The sequence below is a fragment of the Notolepis coatsorum genome (genome assembly GCF_963971535.1).
Source record: "Notolepis coatsorum genome assembly, chromosome: 1".
Taxonomy (NCBI): Eukaryota; Metazoa; Chordata; class Actinopteri; order Aulopiformes; family Paralepididae; genus Notolepis; species Notolepis coatsorum.
This window is the reverse complement of record NC_140165.1, coordinates 222,134,002-222,156,098: the sequence shown is the minus strand read 5'-3', so window position 1 is coordinate 222,156,098 and position 22,097 is coordinate 222,134,002.

Genomic DNA, 22,097 nt, shown 5'->3' with positions numbered 1-22,097 from the left:
AGCCCCCACCCTCTCGTTCTTTACTCTCGTTTACTCTCAGTGGCCACACCTGGACTATTATCAATTACCTCTCGCACCTGTGGTGGCAGGCTAATTAGTTCCCCTGTGGGCTTTAAATACCAGGGCTCTTCCCCTCGTTTCGGCGTGGGGTCGTGTTGTATTCATGCTGAGTCATATTCTCTAACATCTAGACTCTTTCGGGAGATCCTCTGGTCTACCAATGCTGTATATGGATTTCTCCAGCCTTGAGATGTTTTGCTCCAGCCTTCGTCTGCTGTCGCCGTAGCCTGTGGAGGAGACTGTTCTGCGCTCCCTGTAACTTCCACGGGAGGCACCCCAGCGTTCCACTGCAGACCCCAGCGCAGCTGTTCGTCCTGACGCACATCTAGACCAACGCGCATCTTCCGGACCCTCGGGCTTGGCACGCTCTCCAGTCACCAGCGCGCAACGCGCATCTGCAAGGGCTTGGCACGCTCTCCAGTCACCAGCGCGCAACGCGCATCTTCAAGGGCTTGGCACGCTCTCCAGTCTCCAGCGCGCAACGCGCATCTTCAAGGGCTTGGCACGCTCTCCAGTCTCCAGCGCGCAACGCGCATCTTCAAGGGCTTGGCACGCTCTCCAGTCTCCAGCGCGCAACGCGCATTCTTCCAAAGATCCTTGTGCTTGGCACACTCCTCCTCGCAGACGCACCCCGATGCGTCTCTCGGTTCCGACGTGCACACCAAGGTGTGGCGCGCCACTCTGTTCCTCGGCTCCGACAGCGGCTACCCGGTGGACGACACCCTCGCCACCGCCGTTGTTCCAGCACCCTGTTCCTCGGCTCCGACAGCGGCTACCCGGTGGACGACACCCTCGCCACCGCCGTTGTTCCAGCACCCTGTTCCTCGGCTCCGACAGCGGCTACCCGGTGGACGACACCCTCGCCACCGCCACTGTTCCAGCACTCTGTTCCTCGGCTCCGACAGTCGGCTACCCGGTGGACGACACCCTCGCCACCGCCACTGTTCCAGCACTCTGTTCCTCGGCTCCGACAGTCGGCTACCCGGTGGACGACACCCTCGCCACCACCACTGTTCCAGCACTCTGTTCCTCGGCTCCGACAGCGGCTACCCGGTGGACGACACCCTCGCCACCGCCACTGTTCCAGCACTCTGTTTCCTCGGCTCCGACAGTCGGCTACCCGGTGGACGACACCCTCGCCACCGCCACTGTTCCAGCACTCTGTCCTCGGCTCGGACAGCCAGCCACCCGGTGGCGATGCCCTCGCCCCGCTGCTGTCCCTGTACCATTACGCATACGCCTGGGTGAGTTTTGATTGTGATGTCACTCACCCAGCGTAATGCCTCTTGCCCCCGTTCCCGCTGCTGTTTCCTGTACCATTACGCATACGCCTGGGTGAGTTTTGATTGTGATGTCACTCACCCAGCGTAATGCATCTTGCCCCCGTTCCCGCTGCTGTTTCCTGTACCATTACGCATACGCCTGGGTGAGTTTTGATTGTGATGTCACTCACCCAGCGTAATGCCTCTTGCCCCCGTTCCCGCTGCTGTTCCTGTACCATTACGCATACGCCTGGGTGAGTTTTGATTGTGATGTCACTCACCCAGCGTATTGCCTCCGTTAGTTCTCACTTAGTTAGTAGTTTGGACATTTCATCTCCCACTCTGTTTTTGTTCTCACTTAGATAGTATTTTTGGACATTACATCTCCCCCTGTGTGTTTGTCACACGAAGATATTATTACTTTGTTTTCTTTGTTTATTTGGACTGTTCTGCATCTGCTCTGTTTGTTCCCTTTTGAATATTAACCCTCTCCTCTGTTCTGCAGAGCGGCCCAGATGTTTTCCCACCAGTCCCCAGTTCCTCCCTGTCCCCAGCCCGCCTCCGCGGGTCTCTGTCCCCAGTTCCTCCCTGTTCCCCAGCCCGCCTCCGCGGGCCTCAGTCCCCCCTGTCCCAAGTTCTCCCCTTCTAGTTCCACCTAGTTCCTTGTCCCTAGTTCTCCTAGTCCCCAGTTCTCCTGTTCCCTAGCTCTCCTTGTCCCGACTTCTCCTAGTCTCTAGTTTCCTCTGTTCCTTTAACCTTCCCCTAGTGTTCCTTTAACCTTCCCCTAGCGTTCCTTTAATGTTTCCCCTAGCGTTCATTAACCTTCCCTTAGTGTTCCCTTTTCCTGCCCGCCTCTTAAAGGCACCTAGTTTTTCCCCTCTTGTTATATTCCTGTATTTGTGTTCTCCCTTAAAGGGACAGTGCCCTTTTTCCCTGTCTCTCAATAAATATCTGTTTCTTGGCAAACCATCATACCTGTCTTGTGTTGTGCGATTGGGGTTGGTTACAAACCATAACAGAAAGGGTTAACGGCAACGCGCGGCCAGCAGCAGCAGCAGCAGCGCGATACAAAGCCACTTATTCTGAGATGATAATTAATGTATCTGGATAACCAATGCACGAATTTTGTCGAGGCAGGTAGCGTTATTTCGGGAAAATTGATATCTATAGCCTGGTATATTTTTCGTCCACGAAAAATGGAGGCTGTAATAATTATTATTGCTCGAGAGTCTCTATGAATAATAATAATTAAAAATGTTAAATAGTTAAAAATGATCCCCCATAGTGCTGTGTGTGTGAGTGTGTGTGTGTGCTGCTGTACTACCTAAATAAAATAAAAAATTAGGGGTTAGGGCATTGTAAAAACGCTAAAATAATAAAATAAAGGTCAAAAAAAATCGCGCGCGCCCGCTGCGCGTGCGCGCGGGTATAGTTCGCCAAGCAGTCGCACCCCCTGGCGTCAAGTTCAAACTCCGCCTATGCTATAAATATATATAGTATGGAAGGTCCAGATAGAGTCCTAATACCAAGACATGTGAAACAACACTCGGACCAGGAGTGGCAGGGGTGCAGGCCTCTTATCCTGGCTCAGTGATGATAAGATGAGTCTCAGGTGTGTAGACTGGCCCAGGTAGACAGAGTGATGGTGAGGCGGAAACAGGACGATACCCATATAAGGTCGTGGAAACCTGCTGACAGACAGGGGAGAGAAAGGCCCTGGCTGTGGCTGTAACATCAGAGGGTATGGGAGATGGGGTTGCTACTGCGGGTCTGGAGAGGTCTGGAGAAATTCACAGTATAATAAGTTACTAAACTCCAACCAATAAGTTAGAAAAGACTAAACAACACACAATACCAAGCTCTTTTGCCTAGAGGTCACTGTTTGACATCATTACAGAGTATACCTTTAACACAATGGCGCCCGACCACGGATATATACGTGTTTCGAATCCATGCTTAATGGACAGAAGGACGGATATATCCGTGGCAAGTTGTTTTGGCTTTTATTCCATTTTAATAACCTATTTTTTTTATGGGGTTGCTATATGTTTTATTATGATGCTCTGTTTTTTATTATGATGATCTATGTTTTATTATGATGCTCTATGTTTTATTATGATGCTCTGTTTTTTTATATTTTATTATGATGCTCTATGTTCTGTCCATGTCCAAAATCAGGGACCATGATGGAAATAAGTGCTTGCACTTTCTCATGTTTTTATCCCTTGGATGCTGTCTTTTACTCCACAATAAAAATCAATCAATCAATCAATTCAAGGTCGCCGAGCTGCACTGCAGATGTACCCTACTCTTTGAATTCGAGAAAGTGCATTACCGGCTAGATCCTCTTAGGGGCGCTATTGCAATAATGCACTGTTCCCTGTGGCCGAAGTTGTCTTTTTTTTTTATCTCTAATGTAGTTTTCTACTCACCTGAAGCGATTGCTATTGTCTGTTGCACGGAATACGTTTTGGATCGCATATTTCACTATGCAATAAGGGGATTTATCATCAGCCAATGGACATATCGATCTACCAGATGACGATCGATAATGGGGAAATGCTCGGGGGTATCCAACCGGTTCATGGTAAGATCTTTTTCACGTAAATTACATGCTGATCGGGCCTTGTTATGATACTCAACCAGGCGATTAGCGTATGTGGCTACTTAGACGAACACGGTTATTGGTAATCAATAATAAGAAACAACGTCCCCTGCCCCCCCCCCCCCATTTCATGCATACATGCTGGATCGTGCCGATCATATGCAGTTTGAGTTTTAACTGTAGCTTATGCATAACGGAAATGCCATTGGATATAACGTTAGTAGCTATTAGCCCTTTATCTAGCCTTCCAGGAAATATACTAGACCAAATGCCGTATAACGCTTATATTCACGGCGCTATAAAATGAGAACTTATTGATGTTTTTTTTTTTTTCTTTAAGCCATTTTGAAGGGACGGTTTATGGTCTCAATTGACAATGAGAATGGACAGATAGCAATACTATAAAGTATAGATTTAGCTCTACAAACAGCCCCAAGTCTGTTTACATATGCTGGTCGTCTCTAGTGATATTAGACTCATCCCAGTGGCCGCCAATGTGTTAAAGGAACACACCAACTTTTTGGGAAATTTGCTTATTTGCCATCTACCATGGAGTTAGACAAGCAGATACATACCCTTTTCTTCTCTGTGCATGCATTAGGCTTAGGGAACAGCCTCACCGTTAGCCTAGCTTAGCGTCATTCACTGGAAGTAGGTGTGCCAGTGTAGCCTAGTTCCCAACAGTCACGAAATACACTCCAAATACAACTCCAAAACATTCCTGTAAACATGTTGTGACCTGTGTATTTACCACATGGAGAAATAAAAAAAAAAATAGACATTTTAGTTTTCTAAGCAGATATATACTCTGAAAGATTTTTTGCCGAACCACTGCTGCCTGGGCGCAGTCATTCCATCACCTCAAAAGCACTGTTGCTTTTTGAAAAACAGGGCTTTAGAGGTGATGAAATCACTGCGCCCAGGCAGCAGTGGTTCGGCAAAAAGAAAATTCAGAGTATATATCTGCTTAGAAAACGAAAATGTCAAAAAAATATATCTATATATATTTCTCCACGTGGTAAATACACAGGTACAAAAGTTGGCGTGTTCCTTTAAGGTTAGGGTTAGGATTAGGATTACAGTTGCAGCTCTCACTCACCAATTCTTAAGAAATCACTACACTAGTTACTACACTGCTGGCCAGTATGATTTATTACCATAGTGTCTCTATACCTGTATATCACTTTACATATTTATACTACAACTATGTGCATACATCTCATTAGCACTATTACTCAGTAGTACTAATTTATATATTTTATATCCAGTTGTCACCTGTACAGCTTCTTCCCCCAGGCCATCAGAGCCTTGAACACTGAACTCTCCACACACAAGCACACATGAGCACACACACGACACACACACTGTACACGCTCACACACTAGCAGCCACTTTAACATGAGCAAGCACACACTCATGCTTCACATGCCCACACTTATGGCCACTAAGGAAAGGTCACTTTAAGAATAGTATAACTTGAGATTGTAAAATATAGCATGTACATAAAGACCCAGTGCCTCATCCGTAGCTAACAGTGTATTGCACTACCACAGGACCTAGCATGTCCTACCATGCTCTGTAAATAACTTATGTACATATACCGATATGCCCTACTCTGTTTACTTGTTTTATTGCACAATGTAGTTCTATTGGATTCTATTATATGTTATTACTATTGTATTATGCACATCGTTGCGGGCAAGACCACCCGCATTTCATTGTATACTCGTATGCCGTGACAAATAAAACTCTTGACTTGACTTGACTTGACTTACATTGTATATTACTATTACACTTTACTGTTACATTTGCACTCTGGTTGGATGCCAAACCTCTTTTCATTGTACTTTACTTGTGCTGTATAATGACAATAAATTTGAATCTAATCTAATCTAATCTAATCTGGGTGGTGGAAGAGAACGTATATCTCTCTCCCCTCCTTCATTACCCATGCATCGTTGAAGTAAGAGCAGAGGACTGTGGTTGTACTGGACAGCTCCCAGGTGTGAATGTGACACATTTAGCTTTAAAGTGCAACCTCCACGTTGTATTTTTGTTCAATAAACAATGTGGACTAGGCCAACAGTGACTTTCATGAAGAATTGTAAAAAAAAGTATTGAAATTGACCCAGTTTTAGCGTTTTTATCAAAACATTTTGTCTGCCCAACACAATCAACATGCACTTGCATATTTTAATCAATGGTTTATAACGTGCACGTGTAATGTCGTCACAACAGGTATTGGTCACCAGGGGTATCACCAGGGGGCGCTGAGAGTCACACAGCTAGTGGCAGGCAGAGAGCCTTGCTACCATAGATATATGCTTGCTACTACTAGCCGAATGGAAATGTATCTGTTTCACCTCACTATTGCTCCGTGATTATAGCCATCCATCCATCTCTAAAGCTAACCACGTTACCATATTTGTAATAATGTAAATCATTGTGTCGTTGTACACATTGTGTTTATAACGTTAGTAGATAAAATAGCTTAGCTTGGTAGCTATTGTGCTAACAACATATCCCGACATCCGGCTCGCTGGCCGGCATGAACGGCCGACCCAAAATGGTTCTCTCCTCTCTGTACACCCCGACCCGACCCCACGGGTGCCCTGCCGGGGGGCCCATGGACGCGACGGCGGCGGCAGCCGCAGGGCGCCCGAGCCCGCAAAGGCTAGTGTTACACGATAGCTATGAGCTAACTAGCGCTGCGGGCTCCGGCGCCCTGCGGCCGCCGCTGTTGTCGAGTCCACAAGCTTCACTCGGTGCATCAGTCACGAAAGGGGCTATGATGAGCTTGGCAAGCCAGAGTAAAACACAGTTTTCAATCAATCAATAACAACATTAACCAGACTCTCGTTGTGTCTATTATGCTAACGCTAACGTTACCTCATTGTGTCTATTCTACACAGATAGCCTCTCGTGTCTATCTGCTAACGTTAGCATTAGGCTAACTAACGTTACGTCCCTAACCCCCAACAACAAGCGTAACTAATCAGCGATCTTTTTGTCAGACTAAACTCTCCGCTCGGTGGCAAATTGTGTTGATGTCGGTTTTGTTTCATCAATAAATGAGGCAGAATACACAGTGACTGTATCCTTTTTTATTGCACTCGTTTCTTGCTGCAAACACACAAAATATATCCTACGCGAGACATTAAAGATGGCGGCGCGGACATTCTGTTTTCGTTCAGACTCCCCAAACAGTGACGTCACGCGTCTCTCTTCTGACCAATCAGTGGTCTGCAGTTTTTCACGTGTCATTTCTGGAGCTCTCATGCTGATCACCAGCAGCCCCGCCTCCCCACACGGAGACAAACTGAGTACTTTATTTTAGTGGAAAAGCAACATTAGATTCGGCTCATTAATATGCAAGCCACACCTGTTGTGACGTCGGCGTTTTGATAAGCTTTTTTGATTCGCGCGTGCATGTTATTCGTGCGTGGACCTTTTTAACTCTTTCAGAGTGGCATTTCCGGTGTCAAATGGAAATAAATAAATAATGAAATTATATACCAATGATGTAAACTACCCATAATTGATCAGTAGGGTTTAACCTAGAGGTTGGCCTTTAAGTCCCTCCCTTCCCTTTAATGGAGGCAGGGATTTAAAGATAAAGGTTTTTACTGCATTAAGGCACTTGTTATTTACCATCTTGTGTTCCTTTTTACTCCATTTTGTTCCATTTCCTTTCTGATATTTAATTTTGTGTCAAATGCTTGTTTTGAAAGATGTGAAATGGTTATAATTCCACAGGGCGAGAAGAACAGAGAAAAGAAAGCAAGGAGCTGAATGAGATACTGAGTGAGGGAGACGTACCGCAAAACAATGAGGTTAGATTCTCGTTTTTCAAACAACGGGCCCCTGGCCTACGCCTGGTCGGTCCCCAGATGAAGTGACTGTAGCAATATGTTTCTGTTTGTCACCTTGAGCCCGGACATCAGAGAATACATTTCTCCTTTCAGTCTAGTGCAGGGCTTTGTATAAACGTCAATGTTGGATCCAACCACTATCTCCCTTGGGTTTAGATCAAGGCGCTCTTCCTAGGAATTACACAGGTAGCTATGATCATAGGATATCTGTTCTCTGAATTATGCATCCAATTAAAAGGGCAGTTCACCAAAAATGAAAAAACATATTCTTCCTACCTGGAGTTCTATCTATCCATCGAGATAATTTTAGTGTGATTCACCTAGTTTTGGAGATATGTGCCGTGGAGATGTCTGCTGTCACTCCAATACAATGGAGCTGAATGGCACTCGGTTTGTTGAGTTCAAAGAACCAGAAAAAAACACATTTTAAAAACTCTTCTATATTGAGAAAAGTTTCACTAGAGAAAGTTTTACTATTCATTCCAGTCTTAATTTGACAGGCGGGACCTTTGTCTTTCTCCAATACATTAAAAGTTTCTTTGCTATGATAAGTGCATAAGAAAGCAATTGTTGTTGACATTTTATTAAGCAGGGAAACTGATCAGAGACTCCAAGCACCAGCGGGAGTGTGTCAGCTTCCATTACTGTATGCAACATATCTGATCAAATTTGGAATACGTTGGTCCAAATTGGAGTTAACTTAGGTCGGAGAACAGATCTGGAGGAGAGTGGCTTCTTCTGTATGGCATTTGTCCCACAGTGGGGATACATCTGGGAGGATTTTGTGTAACTTTGTTTTAATGAAGTCCGTGGATAATCTTAAATTGAATGAGACGGTGCCTAGAGTTGGCGGAGCGTTTGTGTATGTTCTCTAGTGCCATATCTCCAGGATCATCATGTATCTCCATGCCCAGCTCCTGTTCGCAGCATGTCTTAATACCCTGCACAGAGCGGGAGTTTCTGAATAATAATGAGTTATAGAGTAGAGTTAATAAAGGTGTATTTCCCTGCCTCCCATCAAAGTCATCAAACTTTGCTGGTTCTATTTTCTCTAGAGTGTCTTTTTTATGGCTGTCAAATAATAGCGAGTTAACACAAAAAAGGCCACACATTTTTTTGATTAATGCGCATTCTGTGATGACCATTTGCCCTATCCCGTAGTTTAGGAATCAGCTAGCATCAACGCTAGTTGGATGGCGATAGCAAGCAGCAATGGATGAAGAAAAAAGGTATTTTGAATGGCAAGTTCCACACAAAGCCCTGCCAGATGGGTCTCTCCTCACAAAGTTGTTTGCAGTTACTGTCGATGTGAACTGAGTTACCACTGGAGTACATCTCGTACAGGTAACATCAGCCTTCTTGTACCCGTGCCTTGGAGCTGCCTGTGTCACCTGTGTACGTTATATATACCAATATGACAATGATATATTTAGTTGAAAACTCTCCTTGTAGCTGCATTAAGGTACATTTTCCACGTAAAAATGTGTGATTAAATTGTGATTAATCATGATTAACACTAGCACAGCCGACAAGGGGTCAAATGACCCCTAGGCATTTTCAATAAATGTATCCTCGTCACTCGGTCGAGCTCCAGCTCTGTCACTCAATGAATTTTCCTAAAAGTACCCGTTTTATCTGTCACGGTTTCTGAAATTTCGAAATGACTTCAGGAAAATGTAATTAGAACGTTATTCCACATAATGGGCCGTTGGAACAGACGAAAGTCACAGCACTTTGCGAGCATCTAGCGCAGGGGTGGCCAACCCGTGGCTCGCGAGCCGCATGTGGCTCTTTGCCCGTCAATGTGTGGCTCTTCCATATATATAAAAATTAAAAAAAAGATTATAATATTTTAATTTGTAAAAAAAAGAAAAATGAAATGTGTCACTCAAACCTACATTTCATTGTGGTAAACCTCATATTTTTATATTCAGAGGTAATTATATAGTTTACACTGTTTATTTTTCTCATATTTCTCATTTGACCCGTTCCCGGCGGGAATCAGTGACATTTTCTCCATGGCTGTGCTAGTGTTAACTATGGATAATAATGAGATGAATTGCAATTCAATATTTGAATCGATTGCCCTGACAGCTCAACTTATCTCTAGCCTTCTTCTTTGCCACTAAGTTCCAGTCACTCACCTTCACTTGTGACGTTGTCCGATGCAGGAACCTCTGCATCCTCTCTGCCTGTGACAAAATGGAGCTTGGCGAACTCCCAGGCTTTCCTCGCATCTGTAAACACAGTCTCTGTGCCTTTGACAGTCACTCTCTTGCTGTGGTATATCATGGCTCCTGGATTGTCCCGAAGTATCTCTCTGGCTCTGTTTAAGCTGCTCTGCGTTTGGGGTTTCAGGAGTAAAGTCGGGAAAGGTGCAGATCTTCTGCCCGTCGTAAAAGAGGTCCTTCATGGTCACAGCTTTCCAGTCACACTACCGGTGAGAAAGGTGGCCCTGTATCATCTGTAAGCACTAGACCTAGATTTCAACATTGAGTCTATGTCCTAGCGCTCACATAGCCCAGAACATGTACGGCTAAATATAGACCACTTTTAGCCCAATAAATTCATTATTACATATTTCTAATATCACACAAATTACTATAAATGTGTAAGATGCATAACTGAAGTCCATATATTGTGCTAAAATAATTGTAATTGCAATTAGTCAAGGCTGTCAAGGCTAGATATAGCTCACGTCTAGCCCGAACGTAGATTTAAATAAGAATTTGCCTGAAAACGTATCCTAGATGGCTATGTACTATATAGACATCTTTTAGTCAATGCCAAAGCTCAGTGGGAATGTGAGCTGTCAACAAGCGATGCATCACCCAGAGTTAGCACGTCTCTCAAGAGCTGCGAGACACATGTATTTATCTCCTTTCTCAGTCCTCCCCTTTTAGCATCGCAATCTTCACATGTTGTATCCTGGATGCCTGAATTCTTTTACTAACGGATTTCCAGTTCCGCGTTCGCGTTCTGCGCTCTGATTGGCCACTGACGTTTCTGGTCGCGCCAATCGTGTGACGGCAAGTTCTGCCACCGGTTAAGCTTAGGCACTCTTTCGAAGTTGGTTAAGGTTAGAGTTTGTCTTAGAGCAGGGCGATAGAACACCAGCCCTGATTCCAAACTCTAACCTTGACCAACTTCGAAAGAGTCGCCTAAGCTTAACCAGTGATAAACTAGGAGTTAGGTAGTTTGCTGCTGTTCGAGGCGGAAATGGGCGTGTCATGCGATTGGGCGCACATGTCACATGACCAGAAACGTCAGTGGCCAATCAGATTGCACCAGAAACGTCAGTGGCCAATCAGATCGCAGAACGCGAACGCAGAACTGGAAATCCGTTAGTAAAAGAATAGACGCGCTCCCCTCAAGATCCATGCATTTGTCCGTAAGCAGATTCACTTCCACGTATAAGCGTTTTACCTCCAATTGTAGCTTGGTCATTACATCTGATGAGCGCATGGCCGTGTGTTCTAGCTCTGTAATGAGTTTCGGTCTTAAAGGAACACGCCAACATTTGGGGAAATTAGCTTATCGTCTTCTCCAGAGAGAGACAAGAAGATAGATACCAGTTTCTTCTCTGTGTTCAGTAGAAGGCTATCTGGCTGCATGTTAGCCTAGCTTAGCACAATGAATGGAAGCGGACAGTGCCGGTCAGCCTTCGGGAGAGGTGTTAGTTGGATAATGCCTAGGCTAACCAGCCCTGTCCACTTCCTTGTGCTAAGCTAGGCTAACGTGCAGCCAAATAGCTTTCTACTGAACGCACAGAGAGGAAACTGGTATCTCTCTCTGGAGAAGACGGTAAGCTAATTTCCCAAAATGTTGGCGTGTTCCTTCCAGTGTAGCAGCTCTGCGACCCACTCGGATGAAAGGAGAAAGACGAAAACTGAGTGGAATTACCGAGCGAGGAGGGGGGGGGGGGGATTGAAGGGGGACAAGAAGTGACATTTCGTGGGTGAATAAATGTGTTGCTGAGTCACTGAGGGGTTTTCCCCCGAAGAGCCCCCACCCAGAACAACTGAGTTGCCCGGCGCAACGTTTGATGGAATAGCTTCAGAAAATTGCTTTTCTCCGCCGGTGGTGCTGAAAGGAACAAGGGCGCTCCCGGTGAAGAGGACCGTGAGACATAACCACCTTAAGAGCAGACCAGTTCTTCTCTAATCATGGTGGCAAACTCCTCTATCTCATCTGGGTGTCCATTGTCTTTCCTCGTGGCTTGTAGATCTGTACGTAGCAGGTTGATGGCCTCTAGGATATAGCATCAGCCGTCCGGTGGCTATAGCTGGCTAGCTTCAGGAGAGTCTATTTGAAATGTTGGGTGAACTGTCCCTTTATGTATTTAATACCTTCATTCTCTTGTTCTCATCAAAACATTCCACTGTCATTCCACTGTTAAAATTGGCAATTACAAAAAAAGTTAAAAAGTAGGTGGAGTGAAAGACTTCACAGGATTTATAACCCTCGCTGATATGTTCTTTGGATGTGGAGGTAACAGGTGGTGTTGGCAGAGAGAGTTCCAATTATAATCAAATCAACCTGTCTCCGCATAATTGCCTTTCCTCCTCCACACAAACTGTGTGTGTGTGTGTGTGTGTGTGTGTGTGTGTGTGTGTGTGTGTGTGTGTGTGTGTGTGTGTGTGTGTGTGTGTGTGTGTGTGTGTGTGTGTGTGTGTGTGTGCGTGCGTGCGTGCGTGCGTGCGTGCGTGCATGCGTGCATGCGTGCGTGCGTGCGTGCGTGCGTGTCAGGGCTTTCTACCTTATTTTTCTTGAGGACATTTAAGCACTGTGTAGCTGCAGAGATTAGATAGAGTGCACTGCACCACCAATAACTATGATCCGTCTACTGCTCACACGCACGCACACACACACACAATGATGGAGCGAGCGGAACAAACTTGCTGCTCTCAGTCACTACTGAATGGCCATATTGATGGACGGAGGCCATTTTTTCACCCCCACCCACCCCCACATACACACACACACTCTCTCTCTCTCTCTCTCTCTCTCTCTCTCTCTCTCTCTCTCTCTCTCTCTCTCTCTCTCTCTCTCTCTCTCTCTCTCTCTCTCTCTCACACACACACACACACATGCACACACATGCTACTGTACACACACACGAGCACACGTAAATATACACACACACTCTATCTCTCATTCTCAGTTATGGTGATGTAGGGCCCTATGGAATCCGCGGTTCCGTGATTTCACAGAATTGAGATATTAACACGGAATTCTGAATTATCGCGGAAGGGCATGGAATTTGCTTAAATTATACATAAATTGGTTTTCATAGAAATCCATCTTCACTACGACTCTAAAACCGTGACGCTGCGCGGTCTACGGAGATGCAGAAATGACAGCTATCCATTCCGGGACAACGGAACGCAGTGCTCTCTCTCTCTCGGAACGCAGCTTTTAAATCCCTGCTTAAGACCCATCTTTTCTCTCTCTCCTTCAACCTACCCTGATCTCACCTGGTCGGGGACTGACCCTTACCTGTTCCACCCCAGGTGAAAATCTGCATAAAATGTATACCTAGGTATACCTAGGTAAATGGAATATTGCTCCACTTCTACAAGGGCTATTTGCATATTCTTGGTATCTAGGTACATCTATGGACCTCAATGAATGTATTCTCAGTGTCAGAAATAGTGTGTCTATTACTAGGCTTGCTTAAATTGTGATGAAACAAAGGAAAATATGAATTATGATTTTTCTTTTCATCTTTGACAGTGAATAACACCATGATAATAATGACCAGACTTAAAAACCTCGTTCAGTACCCTCTTGAGATCATGTGTACAAAAGATCTAAGGTAATTAATAAAGGGAAGATGATAAAACCGAAGGTTCTGTATATACAGTACTGAATTCTCCCATCCGGACCAATGCAATTTGAAATATTATTATAGAATATAGAATATATGCTTATACATTACCTTATTATAGCCAATTCGCACATTTATATATATATACATATAGTATCTTTCAAATGCCCGAGTTCAATTTGGATTTAGCATCACCAGGCATGCATAATAACAGATAATAATATCTACTGTACTAGACTGTACTTTTTTATTTTTCTCACAGTGCAACCATTTTGAAACGAATTTCAGATCTAGTTGTTCCTATATGCTCACAATAGGGAGGAGAAACTAACTGCGTTTCAATATTTGTCAAATCGTTACCTTTTGTGCCTTATTATCAAGAATAATAAAAGTTATTGACATATTCCATAATTCAACTCTGAACTTTGAACCCCCATAGAACTTGAAGGGAAATGTAGTTTTGAAAAATGTCAACGCTGTTCTACACCTATGAGTGCCCCCGACAAAATGGCCGCAAAGAAACTACAATTTGCGGTTTTTTCTATTTCCAAAATGGTCGCCGGCTCGGATTAAACTTCTACAAAACGAAAAGGTAAAACCATATTATGCCACTTATAACCTATTGCTAACCTATTGCCAACCTAACGTTTTACATTCTACATGCTTTTGTTTCTACGTGGACAACTGTCCGCAAAGCGTCTCGACGCCAGAAGAAGCCGAGGCCCTTCTACTCAAGCTCCGCGCCTCCCTGATCAAAGGCGGCTTTGATCTCAGGCAGTGGGCCAGCAGCGACCCGCAAGTATTGCGCAGCCTCTCCCCCGAGGACAAGGCAGCAAGCAGCGAGACCTGGATGGCGACCATCCCAGGAGAAGCCCAAGAAATGACATTAGGACTAGTCTGGCGCTTCAAAACAGACTCGCTCCATTATAAACACACACCCCTGACCAAGGAGCAGGGAAGGTCGACTGCACTACCGACCACCAGACGGAGTGTATACAGAACACTCGCCAGACAATATGACCCGTTGGGATGTATTCTACCTTACACCACCAGGGCAAAGATGATTGTAAGAGCGTTATGGGACAAGGACCAGGGCTGGGACGACCCCATACCCGAACACCTTGCATCCACATGGAGAGAGTGGGAGACGGAACTCAGCTCACTCCCAGGTGTCAACATATGCCGCAGCTACTTCCCACCCACAGTGAGGCCGGAGACGTGCCAGATGGACCTGCACGTCTTCAGCGACGCCTCCGAAGTAGCCTACGGTTCGGTGGCCTACTTGCGTGCCCGAGAGGAGGGAGGAGAAATACATACTGCTTTCATCCTGGCTCGCTCAAGAATAGCCCCACGAAAGCAACAATCTATCCCGCGTCTAGAGCTCTGCGCAGCCCTAGCAGGAGCGCAACTCGCCACGTTAATCCAACGTGAACTCACCATTCCGGTGCAAAGAACAATCTTGTGGTCAGACTCCACGACAGTACTCACATGGATCCGGTCTGATTCGTGCAGATACAAGGTCTTCGTGGGAGTCAGAGTCACAGAGATTCAAGATTTAACAGAAGTAGCAAGCTGGAGGTATGTGGACACAAAACACAACCCAGCTCACGTCATCACCCGGGGAATGTCCCTGGATGACCTCACCCGTCACAACCTATACAGTGACGGGCCAGAGTTCCTCAAGCTCCCGGAAGAAGAGTGGCCTACACCCACCCCACGGGAAGCAAGTAAAGAGGAGGCCGAAAACAAGAAATCTATGTTCTGTGGATTGAACACACTCGTCTCCACAGACCCCGACATAGACGATTGCCTCACCCTAGAGAGTGCGCAGCTAAAGACATTCCTGTGGCACCAACCAGAGGTTCAGCTCACTACTGACATTACAGCAGCTGACTACGAAGAAGCAGAACTTCTTCTACTACAACGAGCCCAGAGAGACTCGTTCCCCGATGAGCTAGACTGTCTACAGGGAGCAAAGCCCGTCCCATCAGACAGCAGACTGCTCCACCTAGCCCCCGAGAGCGACGCCCATGGTCTCATCAGAGTGGGTGGTCGTCTGCGGAGAGCTCCAGACTTACCGGATGACGTCAAGTACCCGATAGTCTTAAACAGCCGACACAAGGTCACAGAGCTGATCATAAAGAAATACGACGAGGATGTGCATCACGCCGGGGCAGAGAGAGTCGTCGCGGAGATCAGACGTCGTTATTGGATACTGCAAGGGAGAGAAGCAGTGCGGCGCTTCCAGCGAACCTGTCTAGACTGTCGTAAGTGGCGAGCGCAGCCCAGTATACCCCGGATGGCTGACCTACCTCCCTGTCGCCTCCGACTCGGCGACAAGCCTTTTCACTCCACCGGTATGGACTGTTTCGGCCCGCTGTATATAAAGAAAGGAAGAGGAACCGAGAAGCGGTGGGGTATTGTATTCAAATGCATGACCACCCGAGCGATGCATATAGAACTCCTTCCAACCATGAGCACAGACTCATTCCTTATGGCCTTCCGAAGATTCACATCGCGGAAAGGCAAACCGTCTATATTATTGTCTGATCACGGGACAAACTTCAAAGGCGGAGAAAGAGAGCTGAGAGAGAGCTTCCAAGCTATGGGCCCAGAACTTAAGACCCACCTCGCTCCATCCCAGATTGACTTCCAGTTTAATCCCCCGAACGCACCTCACTTCGGTGGAACTTGGGAACGAGAAGTACGTTCAATAAAGACAGCCCTGTACGCCGTGCTTGGGGCCCAGACCGTGGCGGAAGAAGTCCTAATGACAGTCCTCACGGAGATCGAGGGAGTATTGAACTCAAAGCCCCTCGGTTACGTCTCAAGTGATGTAGCAGATGTCGACCCAGTCACCCCCAACACACTCTTGATGGGGCGGCTGGACCCCGCGCTACCACAGACAATGTACAGGCCTGAAGAAGCGAACGGCCGAAGAATGTGGAGGTACAGTCAAGTATTGGCTGACAAGTTTTGGAACAGCTTCCTACTCCACTATCTACCGTCTCTACAGACCCGCCAGAAATGGGTGAAAGAGAGAGACAATTTGACAGAAGGAACAGTCGTCATGATTATCGACCAGTCACTACCCCGAGCTATGTGGCCGGCTGGCCGCGTAAGCAAAGTGATCACCGGTGCCGACGGAAAGGTCCGAGCAGCCGAAGTGCTCGTCCAAGGACGGATCTACACCCGACCCGTGGCGAGGCTAATAGAACTGCCAAGGCTCCCCGATACTATCGATGACGACCATGACCCCATGACTTTGTGAACTGCCCGACCCCTCACAACAGACATTGAGTAGTGGACAGTGCGGTTAATCTGTCTCTGCTTAGCTAATTAGGTGGGACTAATTAGGAGGCGGCTGTTACAAAGGATCAGATTAAACCGAATATATATATTTATTGATTGATATATATTGCATAGTATTTGTATATCGTTTGATATCCCTTGTATATTCCTTGTACATATACACGGAATATCCCTTTAGCCTAGTACAGACCATAATATTTCATTCTCCTATTGGACAGCGGTCCACAGGCGCCAGGGCCATGCCTCCAGAGTCAGGTTCAAGGCCACCGTCAAGACATGTCTGTACATGCCCGGCCTTGCCCAGGGATACGAGACAGAAATGAGGTTGGCACTAGATTGTTCGCTGTGCATATAAATATGGCGCAGGTGAATACAGAAGTAGAGTTACCCAATAAGTTGAAGCCTCACCCACGATACTCCGTGCGGTGAAGTATGGCCTGTTTGGCCCCAAATAAGAGCATTGAGACCGCGTGCGAATTAATAACTGAATTGTCAGAGTTTGGCGCTATACCGTCGAGTGCGACATATTTCTATTAAGTCAGTAATAGTCTATTTGTGTATAGTGTATCGTGCGGCTAAAGTTCTACAGTGACCAGCATCACCAACGCTTCCTCGTACCAGCTAGAGTGCTTATCCAGGCTGGGCTGCTTTCATGGCGCTTTCACCCGAGGAGACCTAGACGAGAACCGTGTGGACATGTACACTGGATTAATCTACCCGACGACTACATAGCCCTTTGCGGCTGGATTATATTTGTTTTGGTCCTGTGATTTATGGAGCGGAGAATCGCCGACGCCTACATGTGTGGGATTTACCCTGTGAGGAGCCACGTCGAGTCTGCGCCTCAGAGAGCCTGAGGCCGGCTAGCTTTCTTCACTGTGGAGCTACAGTCTACGGAGAACAGCTGTATTCGTCTGTGGATCAAGAAACTATTGCACCGTCTCCTGTACTTGGAGTCTCCTTAGTCATCGTTGACCAGACTCTCTACTACCGACAGATCCTCTACCCCTGCTGGCTTACAACCGGGGGGACCCTTCCAGTATCTCCCGCTATATATTACTAGTGTACCATAGATATAATTCCCTAAGATTCAGGTTGTATAATTACCTCCTGCGTAACCAGAGAATGGACATTCATTATTGATTTGCCTACGCACATTCCTTTGCCTTATAAGCGCATCCAAAGTATAATAGAGAAGTATATTATGTACCTTTTGCTGCAATAAATACTTAATTACCACTTTGTGTGGAACCGATTCATTGTGGGAAGTGTTCATCATATTTATATATCATGTACTGTATGGCCAGTAATTAAAGTACATAAAGCGGTAGTGGTTTAATGATACCATACTTATCAATACAGTCAGGGAATTGTACCCCTCAGTTACAGTTACCGTAACATCATTAGTTTCCAATGGAGAGGACCTCGGCTCACATGCAGCTCAAACTACCTATTGGAATAAATTAATTGATTGATGTTTAACTTGTCCCTGTGTGTGTCCAGTCATTTCGACTAGCAAACGTTGTATTTAACGTTACCTCAGGACGGATACCATTGTATTTACTTGGTTAGCTATGTAGCTAATGTGGATAGCATTTTGAATAGACCCAATGCTAGCTGGCTGGCTACAGCTTTATTTACTAAATTATGGAGGCTTTTTAATCGTCAAGGTAAGAGAGGATTTGTCATGATCAACTGAAGGCGTATGCTATGGGACAATATGAGCTTGGGTTTTCAGAAAAAGGCGAGCTATGTGACGCACGCTGGAAACAACAATGGAGGATGATATTCTCTGCGGGACTAATATTATTCTATGACAGCCCCGCCCCATTCGCTAACCAACCAATCACTGCTACGCAATATCAACGCAACGGTTGTTTAGGTTAGATTTGAGGGACATGTACGCAACGTCCAAGCAACACAGTCTACAAGACCCTCTAAAACAACCACGCTGAAATCGCGCCGATGTTGTGTTGCAGTTGCTCTGAAGTTTCTGTAGCATGCAGAGGCCTTTACTCTTATCTCTTCAACACTAGACTGTTCCTTACTCATATCTCCTCAACACTAGACTGTGCCTTACTCTTATCTCCTCAACACTAGACTGTTCCTTACTCTTATCTCCTCAACACTAGACTGTGCCTTACTCTTATCTCTTCAACACTAGACTGTTCCTTACTCATATCTCCTCAACACTAGACTGTGCCTTACTCTTATCTCCTCAACACTAGACTGTTCCTTACTCTTATCTCCTCAACACTAGACTGTGCCTTACTCTTATCTCTTCAACACTAGACTGTTCCTTACTCATATCTCTTCAACACTAGACTGTGCCTTACTCTTATCTCCTCAACACTAGACTGTTCCTTACTCTTATCTCTTCAACACTAGACTGTTCCTTACTCATATCTCTTCAACACTAGACTGTTCCTTACTCATATCTCTTCAACACTAGACTGTTCCTTACTCTTATCTCCTCAACACTAGACTGGTGCCTTACTCTTATCTCCTCAACACTAGACTGTTCCTTACTCTTATCTCTTCAACACTAGACTGTTCCTTACTCTTATCTCCTCAACACTAGACTGGTGCCTTACTCTTATCTCCTCAACACTAGACTGTTCCTTACTCTTATCTCTTCAACACTAGACTGTTCCTTACTCTTATCTCCTCAACACTAGACTGGTGCCTTACTCTTATCTCCTCAACACTAGACTGTTCCTTACTCTTATCTCCTCAACACTAGACTGTTCCTTACTCTTATCTCCTCAACACTAGACTGTTCCTTACTCATATCTCTTCAACACTAGACTGTTCCTTACTCTTATCTCTTCAACACTAGACTGCTGCCTTACTCTTATCTCCTCAACACTAGACTGTTCCTTACTCTTATCTCCTCAACACTAGACTGTTCCTTACTCTTATCTCCTCAACACCAGACTGTTCCTTACTCTTATCTCCTCAACACTTACTCTTATCTGCTCAACACTAGACTGTTCCTTACTCTTATCTCCTCAACACTAGACTGTTCCTTACTCTTATCTGCTCAACACTTACTCTTATCTCTTCAACACTAGACTGCTGCCTTACTCTTATCTCCTCAACACTAGACTGTTCCTTACTCGTATCTCCTCAACACTAGACTGTTCCTTACTCTTATCTGCTCAACACTTACTCTTATCTCTTCAACACTAGACTGCTGCCTTACTCTTATCTCCTCAACACTAGACTGTTCCTTACTCTTATCTCCTCAACACTAGACTGTTCCTTACTCTTATCTGCTCAACACTTACTCTTATCTCTTCAACACTAGACTGCTGCCTTACTCTTATCTCCTCAACACTAGACTGTTCCTTACTCGTATCTCCTCAACACAAGACTCACTGTTGCCTTACTCTTGGTTTTGTTTTGGGGGGGGTCCCACTCAGTGGCAATTTCATGATTTTGGTAAATTTAGAAAATCCTTCACACTTTTCATAATCCCTGTACAGGCATATGTAATGGGGGCAAATAACTCTAGAAGTTAATATAGAAGTTTGAATGGATAGAATAGACATTCCCAATCTAATGAAGCAACAACAAGACTACAAGAGAGAGCTGTACTGTGAGATGTTACCACAGCTGCACTACGCTCACAGAGAATTCAAAGTATTCAAACACCAATTTACAACATTGACAGATCCCAAAATTCAACATTTTAGTTTAGTTTAGTTCCATAAATTCAACCTGTTCCATTCTCAGGTGCTCTGATATGCAAATGCACATTTTCTTGCTAGGTTTTTAAATCTGTAGATGCCTACATTAGCTATGCTGCCCCTGGTGGTATGATTGTTACCATCTCTTACATATGGAAAGTAATTCAGGTAGATTGCCATATAAACCATATATACATAATATGGCAAAAATAACAGAATTCTGGTACTTTTATTAACTGGTTCTGTGCCAAAAACGTGTATAATCGTTATTGCCGTCCAACCGTGGAGCACCAGACAACGAGTATACTCGTTATTGGATCAGTTTTTCTTTTATTCGCTATTTCCATTCATAATTCATCTGGCAGCCTGTGCAGGCTGTTCTGAGTGTGTCTGAGATCGCAGACTAACGCCTTGTGGCCGCTATTGCACTCCATTTGAAACCATGTAGTTTGTTTTCTGGGCCGAGCTGAGCCGTGTGGGCGGGGTTTAAATACATTGCAACTTCATATGCAATGCCGGATAACGTGGGACGGACTCCCGCGACCAGTACTTGGAATGGCGATCAGATAATTGGATTATTTTGTTTGCATTACATCAGAGACAAGGTAAGGACACTATATATCCAATCTTGCGTTGATCTGATATTCTTTTCTCCCGCGATCGAAGCTGTCTGTGTGGACAGCAAAAATCTAAAACAAAAGGCCGGCTGTCACAAAACAGTCACATCTAGGGACCTCAAAATCTACTCTAGAGAGGCCTTTAACCAAGAACTGGAGAGCATGGACTGGTCAGATGAGCTCAGTGGTACACTGGTTGAAGAAACATAGCTTGGATTCAAAACCAAATTCACAACAATACTTAACAACATGGCACCCCTAAGAACCACCAGGGTTAAAAATCACCCTGAGCCATGGATGCACACTGACCGCTATGAAAACCAGAGACAAAAAATGCTCGGAACTTCATAAAAGTCAGACAAAGCTTACCAAAAGCTCAAACGGTTAACTCCAAGCCCACGTGATTGAACAAAAAATTCAAAGAAACAGACTAAGAAATGATGTAAACACCATGATCAAAACTGCAAAAAATTATTTCATCAATGACAAAACCGAGGAAAACAAAAATAAACCCTGTGAACTTTGGAAATTACTCAATAATCAACTAGGCTGCAGTAAAAAACTTAAAACCAGATTTTCAAACATAAACATAAAGACGGACATCACGCTCATCACAGACAAGCTGGATGTGGCCAATTACTTAAAAATTTTCTTCACAAACATAGCCACAACACTGGTAAATAAACTACCCTCCCACTCAAGGCATTTTGGGGTAGAACACATCATAGCCTACTACAATAACCTAGGGGTCTGCAAAGACGATTTCAAACTAGAAATGGTAACAACAGCTGAGGTACTAAAAAAACTGAGCGCCCTCCAAACCTAACAAGGCCACTGGCCATGACAA